Source organism: Pteropus medius, unplaced genomic scaffold (assembly GCF_902729225.1).
Source record: "Pteropus medius unplaced genomic scaffold, Ma_sr-lr_union100, whole genome shotgun sequence".
NCBI classification, from domain to species: Eukaryota; Metazoa; Chordata; class Mammalia; order Chiroptera; family Pteropodidae; genus Pteropus; species Pteropus medius.
The window spans coordinates 3,835,923-3,851,364 of NW_024342647.1; positions in this window are offsets into that span (position 1 = coordinate 3,835,923).

The window sequence follows — 15,442 nt, forward strand, 5'->3', positions numbered from 1 at the left end:
CATAACCTGCTCCGACCAAGTTAGTACAGAAAGATAAACTGAGGCCAGAGATGTTAAATGACTTCCCTTGGTAAAACTGTCCTCTCTCTCACCCTCACCTCGTGGAGTGTCTGTGTGAAGTCATCCTGCCAGTGTCAGTTGACGTATCTTTTCCCTGAAGTGTGTATCACAGGGCCCCCTTTTGTGTTCCCATAGCATTCATATTTTCTCAAAAGTAATAATTAGCTTATAATAAAACTGCCTGCTTCTTACTTCTGTCCCACACTAGAAACTCCATGAGATCAGGGCTCATTATCTGTCCTGTTCTCTTTTTTCCTACAGAGCCTGACTCAGTGTGTGGCCTCAGATTTGACAAAGTTAATAGAATGAGTTGAAAAATGCCCAAGGTTACTTAGTGAAGAAAGACTAGAACAGAAGTATTTTAATTCCATATTCATTGTTCTCTTCAACAAATTTCACTGTCTCCAGCTCCTATGTCCAGATATAGGGAAAGTCTAGGTGTAGAAATTTTCATATAAGTTGAGACAACTTTCTTTACAGGGAGTAATGTTCAGTTACAGCCAGGTTCAATCAAAACCCCACCAAAAAAAAAAAAAAAAAAAAAAAAAAAGATGGCATAATCAATTTGAATTAAAAATATACTTTTAATGCCTGTGGATCTAAGGCTAGGGCATGTGTCTCATTCTAGCTAATCGGCATGATACCACACAGTGGCCACAGTTATTATATGAACTTGCTTTAGGATGAAGTCAGCATTGTAGAAGGCAGAATAAACAAGAAGAAATCAGGGCTTTGATGATAACATAGAGCCAGTGAATCAAACCAAGCTGAAGTCCACCCAGCTTCTGAACTGCTGGCCAGTACGACTGAGTTATCTGTTCCTCACAAAGACCCTGCTCCTTGTTACATACCAATTCTGTGCTGCTCATTGACTCATAGTTCCCAAAGTGGTTCTGCTTATGTTCACAGACTTAAAATCTTGATCAAGTACGGTTTCTTTATTTTCTGGCCCTAATTCCTATCTCAGAGGTGTTTGAACAAAGTTCCTCATGGGGAGATGGGGCAGTGGCCGTTCCATCCTTTGTCATTTTTCCGATCCCTTTCTTACCTCCCCAGGAGTCTTTCCCTTTCTGCTTCAGCCAATACCAGAAGTTCATATAAATAGTAATTCATGTAAATCGATGCCCACTTCATTTGTTAAATGTTTCTCTGTTAAGTACCCTTCTCCCTGGCTTGATTCCCCTGGATGTGTTAGACCTCTAAGTTGCAAGGACTCGACTAGAAAAAGGGGCCCCTGGTCCTTGCTCCTTACAAAACCCTCAGGAGAGAACTTAACATTTTAAAGAGTTTATTAGTGTCACAAAAATCATGATTTTCATCTTGACCTTGCCACTTATGTAACCTTCATGTTTCTCAGCTTTCCATCTGTAAAATGGGTATTGTAATCCACACTCCACGAAAAGTTGCAACTATTAAAAGAAACCATATAAATTAAGTGATTAGCAGGATTCCAGGCCCATCAGAGACACCCAAGGAATAGAAATGGCGATGGGTACCTTTCAAATGATCCCTGCTTCCTGGTATTCAAGTCCTTATGTAATCCCCTCCCTTAGTGACTCCCTTGTAGCAAATAGAATACAGCAGATATGATAGGACGTCACTTCCATGGGTAGGTTATGAAGGCAATGACTTCTATCTTGCTGGGCTCTGTGGACTTCTCAGCTTCTACACGTTGATGTAGCCAGCTACTACGTTGGAGAGGTCCATGCAGGAAGGAAGTAGAGGTGGCTCAGGCCAACAGCCAATGAGGAACTGAGGCCTTCAATTAACAGCCTATGAATCCTATCAGCAATCACTGAGTGATCTTGGGAGGACATCCTCCCCCAGTCAAGCCTTCAGGTGATACTACAGCCCCATTCTTTAGCCATTCATCTACTGCTGACAGCCTGTATAAGACTGAAGCAGAAAATCTATCAAGCTATGCCATGATTTCAGACCCATAGAAATGGAAATAATTTTTTTAAATTTTCTATCTTTATTTTTTTAATTTTTTAAAAATTACAGTCGACATATAGTTTATATTAGTTTCAGGTATACAACATAGTGATTAGACATTTATATTGCTTACAGTGTAATCACCCCAATAAATCTAGTACCCATCCGATTAACCATACATAGTTAGTACAATATTACTGACTATATTTCCTATGCTATACTTTATATCCCACGACTATTAATCCCTTCCCCCCTTTACTCATCCCCTCAACTCTCTTCCCATCTGGCAACCATCAAAATGTTCTCTGTATTTATGAGTTTGTTTCTGTATGTTTGTTCATTTGTTTTTTTAAATTCCACATATAAGTGAAATCGTCATATGTCTTTGTCTATCTGACTTATTTTACTCAGCATAATACCCTCTAGGTCCATTCATGTTGTTGCAGATGGCAAGATTTCATTCTTTTTTTATGACTAACATTCCATCGTATGTATACCACTTCTTCTTTAGCTATTCATCTACTGATGGATACCCAAGTTGCTTCCATATCTTGGCTATTTTAAATAATGCTGCAATGAACATATAGATGTATATGTCTTTTTAATTTAGTATTTCGGGTTTCTTAGGATTAATATCCAAAAGTGCAATTACTGGGTTCTTCTTTGCATCCTGTTATAGCCTTTGTTTTAAAGTCTTTTTGGCTGCCGTAAGTATTGCTAACCCAGATTTCTTTTTTCATTTCCTTTTTTATGAGATATCTTTTTCCATCCCTTTACTTTCAGTCTGTGTGTGTCTTTCCCTCTGAACTGAGTCTCTTGTAGGCAGAATATATAAATGTGTGTCATTTTAAGCCACTAAATTTGGGGATCATTTGTTATGCAGCAATGGATAATTAATATAGACACTGTCAGTCTATTTCCACTATTGTTTCTGCTACTTCTGCAGCTGTTGCTTTTGTTAACAACAGAGAAAAGAATAAAAACCTACCCCCAGGGTTGCAGGATGTAATTGAAGAGTAAGACATCTATAATCTCAACATTTTTATCAGATCTTCTATTTATCTTGAATTTATTCAAAATGTTAACAGGTGCCTTCTATTCATTACTATATATATGATGCTTTTTAAAAAAATCTTTAAATGACTATAAGTTAAACTTCTTAATTTCCCCCACCTCAAATATTCAAGTCAGATGGTCAATATAGGACCCTAAGTCATTTGTTTTTAGACATCCTCCACCCTTATCATGTTACCTATTATTGACCTGAACCAGATGCATCTTGAGAATGATGCCAACCTACTCTTGAAAACCAGCTCTGGTGGTTTGACTAGAGACTGAGCCTGTTGCCTTCTTCTACAAAACGGGGCAATTCCCCTATCCTCAGAGTGTTGTTTCGAGGCTCTAAGGAAAGAATATTTATCAAGTGCCTGAGCTGTAAGTGTCAACAAATGTATCTTTCATTTCAAATCTCTCTTATGCACAAATCACAGTATCTTGGAACGTTATGGATCTTAATCTGCCATAGGAAATTATGCTGAGAAATAACAAAGCTATATGAAAAGTGAAAAAGAAAAATAAATGGCTCCAAATTCACAACGAACTCTTGTTTAGGTTATCCTGGGACTTCATTTCTGCAGGATTCCATGTACATATATTTGCGTATTTTTTTCCATCTAAGAGAACTATAACAGACTCGTTCCTCCATTGAGGGTCTGGGGCAGCTACACAAGGGGCTGTTTGGACAAAATCTGCCCAACGTCTTTTGGGATTCCACAGTTTCAGATTGGATGGCAGTAAAGGAAGATGGAGTAGGAACTGGGACATTGGCTCCAGTAAGGGCAACTGCCTGGTCGATACAAAGTGCTCAGGGGTCTCAGGAAACTCAAGCATGACCTGGCAGAACTTAGGATTCCAGCCCAGCAGGCAGGACAAGTCCAGTTACATGAGGGTTTACAAATCCAGCTCAGCCTTCTATGCATGGTAGGACCACAAGAGTGAGCTTGCTTTCTGGGAAAAGAGAATGTCAAGAGCTAGGTAGGCAGTGTTGTGTAGAATGGTGCTTCCCTAACATCAATACATAGATGAACCACATGGAGATTCTGATTGAGTAGGTCTGGAGTGGGCCTGAGACACTTGCACCGCTGAAATGCTTCCAGTCTTCTAGATGATGCTGAACAGCTGGCCCACGGATGACACTGCAAGTGGCAAGGGTGTAGTGGAAAGAGCATGGGCTTTAGAGTCAGGCACACACGGGTTCGAGACCCAGCTCAGCCATTTCTTAATTGAGTGATTTTAATCAAGTCAATTACTCTGAACCTATTTCCTCACCTGGAAAATAATTTTAATTGTTTGTTTCCTAGAATTGTTGTGAGGCTTACAGGGGAAAAGATGTTTATAAATGCTTAGCAAAGTGTTCTAGCATGATAAATTGTAGAGAGAGGATATTTTCCATCACATCTTCTTATGCTTCTATCTCTGTCAGTCCCTTTAGTAGTCAATCTAATTGGTTATACCCCAGGACATTGAATTGGCCATGTTCATGTTCAGGGTTACTCTCCGCTCCCATGTATTAAGCCCATCTGGGTACATTTTTGCCTCCTCAGAGAAAGATAAGCGAAGTCTGTCAGTCTGCCCCATTCCATGTGTGCCGACAAATGAGTAACTTGGGCTGTACACTTCTATGCAGACTCAGCCACCTCAAAGTTAAGGAAAGGGATTAAATAGAGCAGCTTAGATCCCTAAGCCTCATGGTGCAAATGAGTTTTTATCAGTGCTCATCATTGAAGGTTATTGGGTATTGGTTCAGCTATTAATAGAGGAAGAGCTTTGTCTCCCATGTGGATATTCTCCTTAAGTACATATTCACCTCAGTTGAGAGCCACCGGGGTATGTGAGTAGCAGGATAGGTCTTCAGCATTTATTCAGTTACGGGTGTAATACATTTCAATTTTTCAAAACCTCACCATGATCCCTTCATTGTAGCTGACGTCATTCTGCCACCACCTCCACTCCTGTAGTCATCATAATCTCCAATAAGACACAAACCCAATTTTATTCAATTCAATTCGAGTTGAATTTACCGAGAGTCTGCAGTGTGCCATATTATATGGTTCTGTCCTTTGCATTTGTGTTGTTGGATGGACTAGGTCCAAGTGAACAGTCTGAGTACATTGGACATACTGGTATTAGGCACTGGAGATGAAGAGAGATCAGGAACAGCTTAACTCAGGGACTGAAGCAAATTTGAGCCTCAAATGTTGCTTTCCATTCTTTAATCTTGCTTCAGGAAATAAAGGAGGAAAGCAACATTGAGCATACCTTCATCCCAATGGGGTCCCCCCCTGGCTTAGAGCTAGGGTGAAGGAGGGAGGAGGGTGCCAGCCTTAGACACAGGCAGCACCAGCAGATGCTCACACTACCAATGGGATTCTTATCTAGTTTGGACATTATCTAAAATTAAAATCATACCTGACATATGAGACCCTAGAAGAAATACATTGTGTTTTTCCCACCTGAGATTATCTCTGTCTAGTTGCTGTGCAATAAGAAATGACCGAGAATACTCAATTGGCCCCCTTTTCTCTCTGGCAGTTGAGTGGTCTTCCTGTAGGTCATAGCTTCTGGGGAAAATTCTTCTGAGAGTGGCTCTTCTGGAGAGGAAGGAAGCACTGACTGTTGTTTTGGAAGACAGCATGTCTGTGTCTGGCCCCTGAGTGGATATCCTCTTGTCCTAGTTCCTAAGTCTCACTCAGAGCTAGCATGGTGCCTTACTCATTATTGTGCCTTACTCATTATTGTATGGCACCATGCTAGTTATTTACATGGTTTATTCTTCAACATTGAAAATATCTATAATACAGACCGAATTACTAGTCCTGTTTTACAGCTGAGGATATTGAATCTCAACTGGTGGAGGGCTTTTAAATGTGGACGAACTTTGGATTCTAACTCATGTCTTTGACTCTGTCCCAATGCCATTTTTTTTTCTAGGGACAAATAGTAAACACTTTAGCCTTTGTGGGCTATAAAGTCTCCGTAGCATCGACTCAACTCTGAAGTTAGAATGTTAAAACAGCCACAGACAATGCACAAACAAATGAATGGATCTGTGTTTCAATAATGTCCCACTGTGTTTATTTACAAATCAGGCAGCCATCCCAAAGGCAATAGCTTTGTGACCTCTGCTCTCTGAACTCCCATTCCTGAGACCAGGTGATAAGCCAGGTAAACAGGCAAATAAACATTAGGGGACTCTGAGCTCTCATTTTGTCCAATAAATACCTTCTGCCCCAGGCCTGGCCCCAGGTGCTAAATCTCACACTATAGTATTTCTTGTGCCCCATTGGTCATCAAGCGTGCCATAATCTTTCATCGAGGCACATACATCATAGTAGGACATGATTCTTAACGTAGCTTGATGGCGTTGCCCATTACTTAATTTTAGAACTCTGTCTACAATATAAATAGAGACTTTGAAGTCCATTGAGTTAAATAATGAATCCAATCTTCAGTCACACTTTTGGAAAACTACAGACATGATCTTTTCCTTCTGGGCAGTTTTCCTATCGACCCTCTGTGAAGGCAAAAAGCAAAATACTAAGTCGTAACTCGAGGAAAGCATTTCTGCCACAAGCTGAGATAATGTGACTCAGGTATTTCCTTTCCAGTGGAGGCTGGAGATGATTAGATAGTTAGTACACCTATTAGACTTTCTCTATCAAACATCAGATATCATAAATGAGCTTCCAAAAAGTGCTTGCTCTCATTCGATTCACAATCAAATCCTCTAACAAGAATTTAGAGTGCAGATAATCTCTATTGTGGATTAAAGTAAAACCCATAGACCTTGCCCACCATGTGATACAGAGAGGTAATGATGCCATCCTTTTGGGAACACTTAAGAACACATTGTTTACCGCCTTCCCAGAGAAACAGCCAAACTACTTCAGTACAAATGTGATCAGAATTTCATCCCTTTGTGGGATGTCTCGGCTTAGGATTGGTGGAGACCATCCTCAATAGAAACCAGCAGGTCCTGGGATCAAGGAAGAATGACGATCTGAGAGTCGAATAGGAAGCCTGGTCAGGACATAAGAGAAGCCTTGAGATTGAGAAACTGTCTAGAATTATTGTTTATACCCAGTTTCAATGTTATGGTGCAAATGTGGGCCAGCCACACCTAATGCCCAGTAAAGAAAGAAAATTGATTTGTTTGGTTAAACGTATGAACCCAGTTACAGCTTTTGATTAGTAAAAACCCACTTGTATTCAAGAAGCGTTAAAGTACAGTACACTAGCAGTACCTGAGAGTAACTTACGCAACTTTTCTGTGCGAGACAATCTTAAGAATCAGGAATCTAGCCATCCAGTCATTCATTCACAGATTCATGCATGCATGTTTTTTATTCATTTATGCATGTAAGCATTCATCTATTCCTGGATTAATTTGCATAGTAGACTTCCAAGATATATTTGAATGCATAAGTACACAAATTCATTTATTCATCCATGCCCAAAGTCATTTATTCATGCATCCACACAACTTTGATTCACTCCTACATTTATGGGTTCTAAAAGTATTCATTAATCTCTTCAATAAATTGCAATTTAAAACTTACTATACAAAAAGCTTCGTGTGGAATGAAGACGATTCCCTATCTTCACAGTACACATACTAAAGAGGGGAGGGGGAAAAATGAGCATTAAAGAAGCTAAGTATCAGATCAATTAAAAAAATAGGTGTTACAAGTAAAGCACTGTGGAAATTCACAGGCAGGGAAAATTTACTCCTGTTTGGGGCAGAGACGTGGAGAGTGGAGATCCTATTGCTCTGGAGAAGGTGTCCTTTAAGCCGAAGCATGCTGAGTAGACAGAATTTGGACAAGCTCCGCCAGGCCATGCCGGTATATGCAATGAGGGGAGAAAACTCAATGGATGTGGAGAAGGAAGTGCTGAGGAGTGATGAGAGGTTCTATATGGCCGGGGTCCAGGAACTAGAGAGATACAGGATGCTGACAGAAGCCTGACAGGCAAGTGACAATCAGGTCATGAAGGACCTTGAACATCAAGCTAAGGACTGAGACTTGATCCTGCAGGCAGTAGTGAACTGCTGAAGGATGTTAGAGATTCTACCATCGGAAATGGGCTTCATGGCGCTTACCTACTCTGGCGCTCATGCATAGAGAGGCAGAGAGGACAGCAAAGCATCAATAAGGGGAAAGATTCTGAGGACCAGATCTGGAGCTATGAGGAGAGGTGATGTGTAAGAAATTTGGCACATGTTTAGACAGGATTTGAAAACTGGTCAAAGAAAGAGAGAGGGGGAAACCAGATGTCTTTGGGGTTTCTAACCAAATGTCTAGGAGATGGTAGTGCCTTTTGAGCATGATGAAGCAGCATAGGAAGAAGAGCTGGGCTGGGAAGGAAGATGAGAAGATGAAGCTTGGCCAGGAATTGTTGTGATTCTCATGATGCCGGCCAGTGTCCTTGAAAACAGAGACAAGGGACTTTGGCTTTGCCTGAGCCAGCACACCAGAGAGCCCCGCTCCTCTTCCCCACCTGTCCTCAGCTGCTCTCACCACCAACTCTGAGAAGTACCAACTCCAGAACCAATAAAGGCCACTGGTTACCAGGGGAGAAGCTGGGGCTGAGAAAGGGGCGGAGAGCGGGGGCAAAATTACCCACAAAGTGACTTCTCGAGCTCGCCTGTTTCCGGCATGTCTTCTCAACCTTGGCCTGAGCTAATGAACCTCAGAGAGCAAAGCTGTCTTTTGTTTGTCATTTTGAGGTTTTCCAGTTGATTAAGATCTACGCCAGCAGGAGGGTATAAATTCACCAGCCATTCTTAGTTTGAGGATCACAGGGCATTTTCATCCCTTCTGACAAAATGCTGAACTCAGTATAAAAATACCGTCCCATCTATTTTAGATGAAATTGTTAAAAGGATTTTTTTCTTTCTCCTTTTTCCATTTGAATTGCTATTTTTCTTTCTCCTCTTATTTTCTGCTTTGTTTCACACCCCCAGTAAATCAGGTTTCTTTTAAAAGAGCAAAAATTGAATTCCTAGTTACAGACAAAAACTACAAATGAATGTTACTCTGAATGAGGCCAAGGAAAAATAAATTAAAAACAAAAACAAAAACTCTTAGTGGGTGACATGTGAGGTTTACTTTTCCTCACCAAACCCTGGTCTTCGTTTTTCCTGGACCATTTTGTCACATCTCCCCACCACCACCACTGCCTAAATCGCATCCTTGAAATCCCTAACTCTTGCTGGAAAAACAATGTAGGCTTCATAGCTTCAGTCTTCTGAAGAAATGTAATTATCTAAACTGGCATGAATCCAGAATTCAGCTCCCCCATGAAAAAGATTTTTTATGAAAGATTAAGTGGTAACACATATGTCAACAGCGCTCCTAGCTCTGGAGTAATTCTGAGCAAACAAGAAAATGGCAACAGTTACTATTTCCAATCTGGAAACTCTTTCTGGGTCTCTTTCCACCCCAGGTGGCACTGAGCTCTTGAATTTGTTCAGATGTTGTATACTGGGAGCCAATATACAGGTGAGGAGGACAACAGGTTTCTCCAGGGTGAGCGTTAAGGGAATGGGAGCCAGGAAAGCAGCTGGCCGGCAAGCAGCCCTATGAGACTGGCTGTTTTAGGGACACTGCACAGGCCACCAGGCCAACTTAGGCTGAGCCTCCTTCCTGTTTCCTGTAGCCCTCCGCTTTGGCCGGCATGGCAACACTGCCCTCTGCTGGAGCAGCACAGTCATCACGCCCTACACCAGATCAAATGGCCAAGGACAGTGGCTGGGGATATGGTGGGGAGAAAAAAGTCTTGACAGCTAAGCCACCTCTAGAGTCAGCTCTTGTGTGGCTAGAGTGTCAAGGGTCCCCATCGCTGATATCAGCCTTGACGCAGGAATTTGATATCAGACAGACAGCTCTTCCATGCATTTGTTATGTGACCCTGGGCACGCTTCACCTCCCTGAGCTTCAGAATAGAGGAAAGTCACCTTCATCGTGGGGCTATGGTAAATATGAAATGAATAATATCTCTTTAGCAAAGGTGAACATACATTCCAGTTTACCCAGGATGGTCTCCGTTTATGCCTGTGGTCAGGAAATAATTACTGATAGCATCCTGTTTCGTTCTTCGGATGATAAAGTATATGGCCAGCCTCTCCAAAGCACAGGGCACACCACCAGGTATAGTAAGTTACTCAGGGAGTCCTACTTTCTCTCTCCTTTATGAGGCTGTTTGGTCTTCCTCTGTGAATCTACATGTCCATTTTTAAAGGAACAGGTAAATGCCGTTTCCTTTCCCTTTTTTTTTTTTTCCTATGAGACAGACTGGACTCTAGCTTTCTTGCATTCAACTAAGAAAGCACTACTACAGTGTTAGGAAATGTTAGCTCTGAGAGGGCTAGAAGACACAGCAAGAAAACCATGCCGACGACTTCTGGGGGTTCCCCAAGAAAGCCCCTTCGCTCTGCTGCTTCCTTCTTTTTTTTTTTTAAGGCGAGGCAACCTTTGGTTGACCTCACAGATTGCAAGGACCTTGTCAGCTTACAATCCCTTATTTTTTTAGTTTTTACGCCTACAGCACCTGGTCTTCCTAGGTGTCTGCTGCTTCTTGAAGATGTATTTTACCTTCTTCGCAGGACTGCAGCAAGGCCCGAGTGCCACTATCAGTAGGAAAATGCAGTACTAGACATGATCTAATTTTCAATGGATACTAACTATCCATATTTGGGGAAACATCCCTAAGAAAGAAAATGCAAAATTGAAGCATGTATAGGTGCATAGCTATATAATATGTATTTATTTCTTCCAAGCCTGAGAAATTGAGGAATTATTGAAATGTCTACTACTGTGAGAGCTCAAATCAGTGACAATGGCCAAATTTTGTTGCATCAACATCCCTGATGGGAAGCTGGCAACAATGCCAAGGCAGCAGCTGATCTCCATGTCCATTTGCATAAATTTGCATTGGCGTGATGTTAAAAAATAAATGCTGATATTAAGGAAAGTGGTTTTCCACTAGACTAAGTCATCTCAACAGAGCATAGCAGTGAAGAGCACAGGCTCTGGAACCTGGCCTGCTACGTTACATTTGTGTGACCTTGAATGAGTTATAACCTTGTTATATTGTTTTCTTGTCTAGAAATGGGAGTAATAGTAATATTATCTACTGCAGAGGGTTGGTGCAAAGATTAAATGAGTTAATGTGTGTGAAGGATTTTTAGAGCAGTGCCTGGCCTATTAAGTGCTCAGATATTAGCTACTATTATTATCTCAGAGCTGGTCCATTGTCTCCCACCACTAACCTTCATAACAAAGATTCTGCTTCCTTCCTTCTATAAATCGTAAAAGTTGAAATTTTAGAGCTAGGAGGGATCTCAGAACATCTAATCAGTCACTTTCAAACTTTTATTTTATTCCTTTTAAAATAAGCATGGAACACTTTTTTTAAAATAAAAGCTTATGTAGAAAGCCAGCATGGGGGGCCATGTAACATTGTGGTTAAGAAAATGGTCTCTGCAGACAGACAGGTCTGATTTCCAGTTCTGGCAAAGCTACTTATTAAGACTTGTGATTCACAGTAAATCATTTACCTTGGCCTTCAGCCTCCATTTTATAAAGTGTTAAATAGCAATAGTAATTGTAAATAATTCATAAGTTAGTTATGAAGCTCAATGACTTCACATCTATTGAGTGTTTAGTGCAATGCCTGGCTCATAATAAGGACCCAATAATTATACTAACTTCAGATTTTAGTATGTGAAATAGATACAAGCAAAGCCACTCCAGTTGAAACAGGGCAGACAACTAGAAATGTACAGGGTAGCTAGAAGGTGGGGGTGCTCCAGGGGAACCCCATGACTCTGTAGAACACAGGCTCCTGATATAAGCCTACATCTGGAAACCACACTCCAGAAAGCCCACAGCCCCTGATCACACCTGGCATTAAGCTTCCATCAGCACCTTTCCCACCTGTAACCAGGGTTCTGATTCTGCCACTGTCAGTTATTGGGCATATGATTGCCCTTCTTTCCCTTGCCCTTAAAGCCACAGCCCTGAGACAGCCTCTTTGGTTTAAACACCGTTTTTCCAAGCTCTATTAAGATGAGCAAAAGTGTGTGGCATCCCCTGGTCAGTTCCCAGTGGGGTGAAAGTGTCCTGAACTTGCACTTCTAAAATCCCCTGCTCCCTACATGAGCCTTGGACAGCTCAGAGCCAGAGGGGGAATGAGTCATTTTGTGAAAAATAAGAATACTACCCTCTTCCCTCTGATGATTTTGCTCACGATCACTGCGCGCTGGCACTGATATGCATCTAGAAGCCAGGGACAGCCAGTGGGCACTGGGAAGCTGGCCTACCTGAAACCACAGCTTTGTCACTGCCTCTGCTTTGCCAAATCACAGGAATCCAGTCCACCCACCTTGGCCAGGTTGTGGGTGATGTGGGAGCCTGAAAGACAGTAGCATGGTGTGGGAGGGATGGCCAGGTTCTAGAAGAGAAGGACACTGATGGACACAGGAGTTACATAGGGGATAGAGAATAAAATTCACAGAGCTGGTCTAATCTCTTCATTTTACTGATACCCAGAAATGAAGAGTAACATATCTCAGATCACTTAGCCGAGAAGGGCAGTAGCCAGACAAGAATCCAGGGCTTCTGTCTGTAGTAACTGTAGCTACTACTGCCACCAGTGCTGTGGCTTCTACTTGCTGTTCCCAGCACTGTTCTAAATGCATTGTGTTGATCGCTTCCTTCGATCCTCAAGACGATCCTATGAGGGAGGTACTATTATTATTTGTATGTTACAGATGAGAAAACTGAAGCTTAGAGAGGTTAAGCTACTTGCTTAAGCTCCACCATCTAGTTCGTGGAGAGGAAATATATGAAATAAGTTGAGTCCAGAGTCTGAATTCTCAAGTACCGAATCCTCACGGTTTGGGTGGCTGAGAGTGTGTTTACTCGCCTGTATATTTGCCGAAAGAGCAGGGACCGTGTCTTGTTCGTTGTTGAATCCTCAGTGCTGAGTGGGAGCAGGCACCCCAGCAATATCTGCTGAGTTATGTGCGATATGATTGTTTGCACCACAGAGTCCTGTTTTTTCCTCCAATTCAGGCTCTGTGTGGCTGCTTTACAACTTTGTTCAGGTCAACTTCCTCTAACCAGTTGGGGTGGCATCTCTCTCTTTCCCCCCTCAGACACCATCTACATGCCTGACTTATGCTCAGGCTCAAGGCAGTCTATGCTAGGTTGACACTGAAGGCTGAGGAAGCTGTGACAGTAATCTCAGGCCCCGCGCATGATTCTAGAGAAGTCCCCCATCTTCTCCGGGTTTCAATTTACTCAACTGAAAAGAAACCAGTTCGTTTCCAAGGGCCCCATCCAATAAGAGCTTCCTCTCGATGTGGAGTAAGCAAAGGTTTTCGGTCTTAACGTGGTGGACATCTTGAGCTACCTAATTCTTTCATGCACCTTGCAGGAAGCTTAGCAGCATCCTTGGCTTCTACTCATCAGATACCAGTAACTCTTCCCAGTTTTGACAAACGAAAATGTCTCCAGACATTGATAAATGCCTCCTGGAGAGGAGAACAGGCAAAACCCCCGGCGTGAAGGACCCTAGGCTCTGCCCTAGCTTTGAGATCATCTGTCTCAATGTCCTCTCTGGGCCTGACCTCCCACCTGCAAAAGGAGAACATTACAGGCAAACCTCGCTTTACTGTGCTTCACAGATGTTGCATTTTTTACAAATTGAAGGCAAGAGATTACGACCAGCAAAAAGATTACGACTTGCTTTTTTGCGAAACACACCTTATTGTGGTCGTCCGGAACCTAACCCACAATATCCACAGTATGCCTGTATCTGTCCAGAATGGCGGATCCGTGACTGTGCTCCAGCTGGGATCCTTTCCTACTTGCGCAGTGGGTGGAGGTAAAGATGACTTGAGAGAGTTGGTGCGAAGTGCTTTGATACAGGTGTGAACCTGTTAGCATCCTTTACGTGCAGAGAGTATTATATTCACTGGATTTGTGAAACCTCATAGTCATGTTTGCAGCTCAAGGAAAATCATGTCAGCCCTGGCTCAAACCTACCATCAGCCCTGGATGCCCACCCTCCGAGTTCCTCACCATCAAGCTTGAGTTTCTCATGATCTGACCCCCAACTCCCCAGTTCTTCATTTCTTCCTCTCCTCTCACACCATCATTCTGCTTTGAACCCTGCCACCTCTGACAGGAATACCCTTCTCTCTATCATGCAAGATAAAGTCCGCATCCACTCATCTAAGTCGGAGCTTAGAGATCGCTTCCTCCAGGACGTCTTCCAAAATGCCTGAGACACCCGTGAAACTACTAGGTCTTTTTTTTAACGTCATAGTGGCGGCCACATGTGAGACTCAGGTACGTCACTCCGCTTCTCTAAATTTCAGTTTTTTCACTTGTAAAATCGGTTGGATTTCTCCATTGAACACTGACTGACACCAGATGTTACTCATCATTGCCATTATCACTTTTTTTCCACACCATTCAGTCAGCTAGGTATGCCAGAAACTGTGCTAGACTCCAGATTTGTAAGGGTCAGACATGATCTCTCAGCAAGACTCAGAGGCTCGCTTCTTCCTCTTTCTGCTCTGTGACCATGAACTTCTCTTGAGGAAGTGAGCATAATATCCTCCAGGGAGCTATGAGGTGTCGGGGTCCTCTGTCATGTCAGAAGTCACTCAACCTTCCTAAAAGATTATCGTTTGTGACGGAATCAGGGAGAAGACCACCAGTTCTGTGGATGGTAAGCATTCCCGGGCTAGGATTTTGTCCAGTGTTGTCCACTGCTATGTGCCCCATGCCCTGAACGGAGCCTTGTTGAATGAATAAATGAATGGGCCTACTTTTCCAGTGGCTGATTCAGAATGCCAGGATAACATCTATTCACATTCACATTAAGTGAGTCACAGAGAAAATTCAAACCTATCCAATCTTGGAGAATGATTTTTCTGTGAATTCCTCTGGAACAATTGTTTTCAGACTTTCTTTGGGGAGCAGATCACTCAAGCCAGAAGAAATCGTATGCAAAACCTAACTAGACAGTATAGGAGCTGTTTTAGTCAAAATGCGTCTGCATGATGGTGAAGGGGAGTGGGGTATAGGTCTCATAGACCCCCCACTTTCACCACCTCTAAAGTGGGAGAGATGCAATAATACTAAATGGTCCAACCAGATGTAATCGTCCAAACAAATGATAGAGGCTCTCACCTTAGTCGATCTATTTCTTCTTCATTTTGCCATATTCCCTCTTATCTTACTCTCGTGTCCCATCTCTTCCCTCCTGGAGAAGACAATGGCCCAAGGGGACCCGATGACATGTATTCAAATGATAGACCATCAGCTGCAGCCCCTGATCAACTTTATGTGGTTATTGTGACGATCTGAGC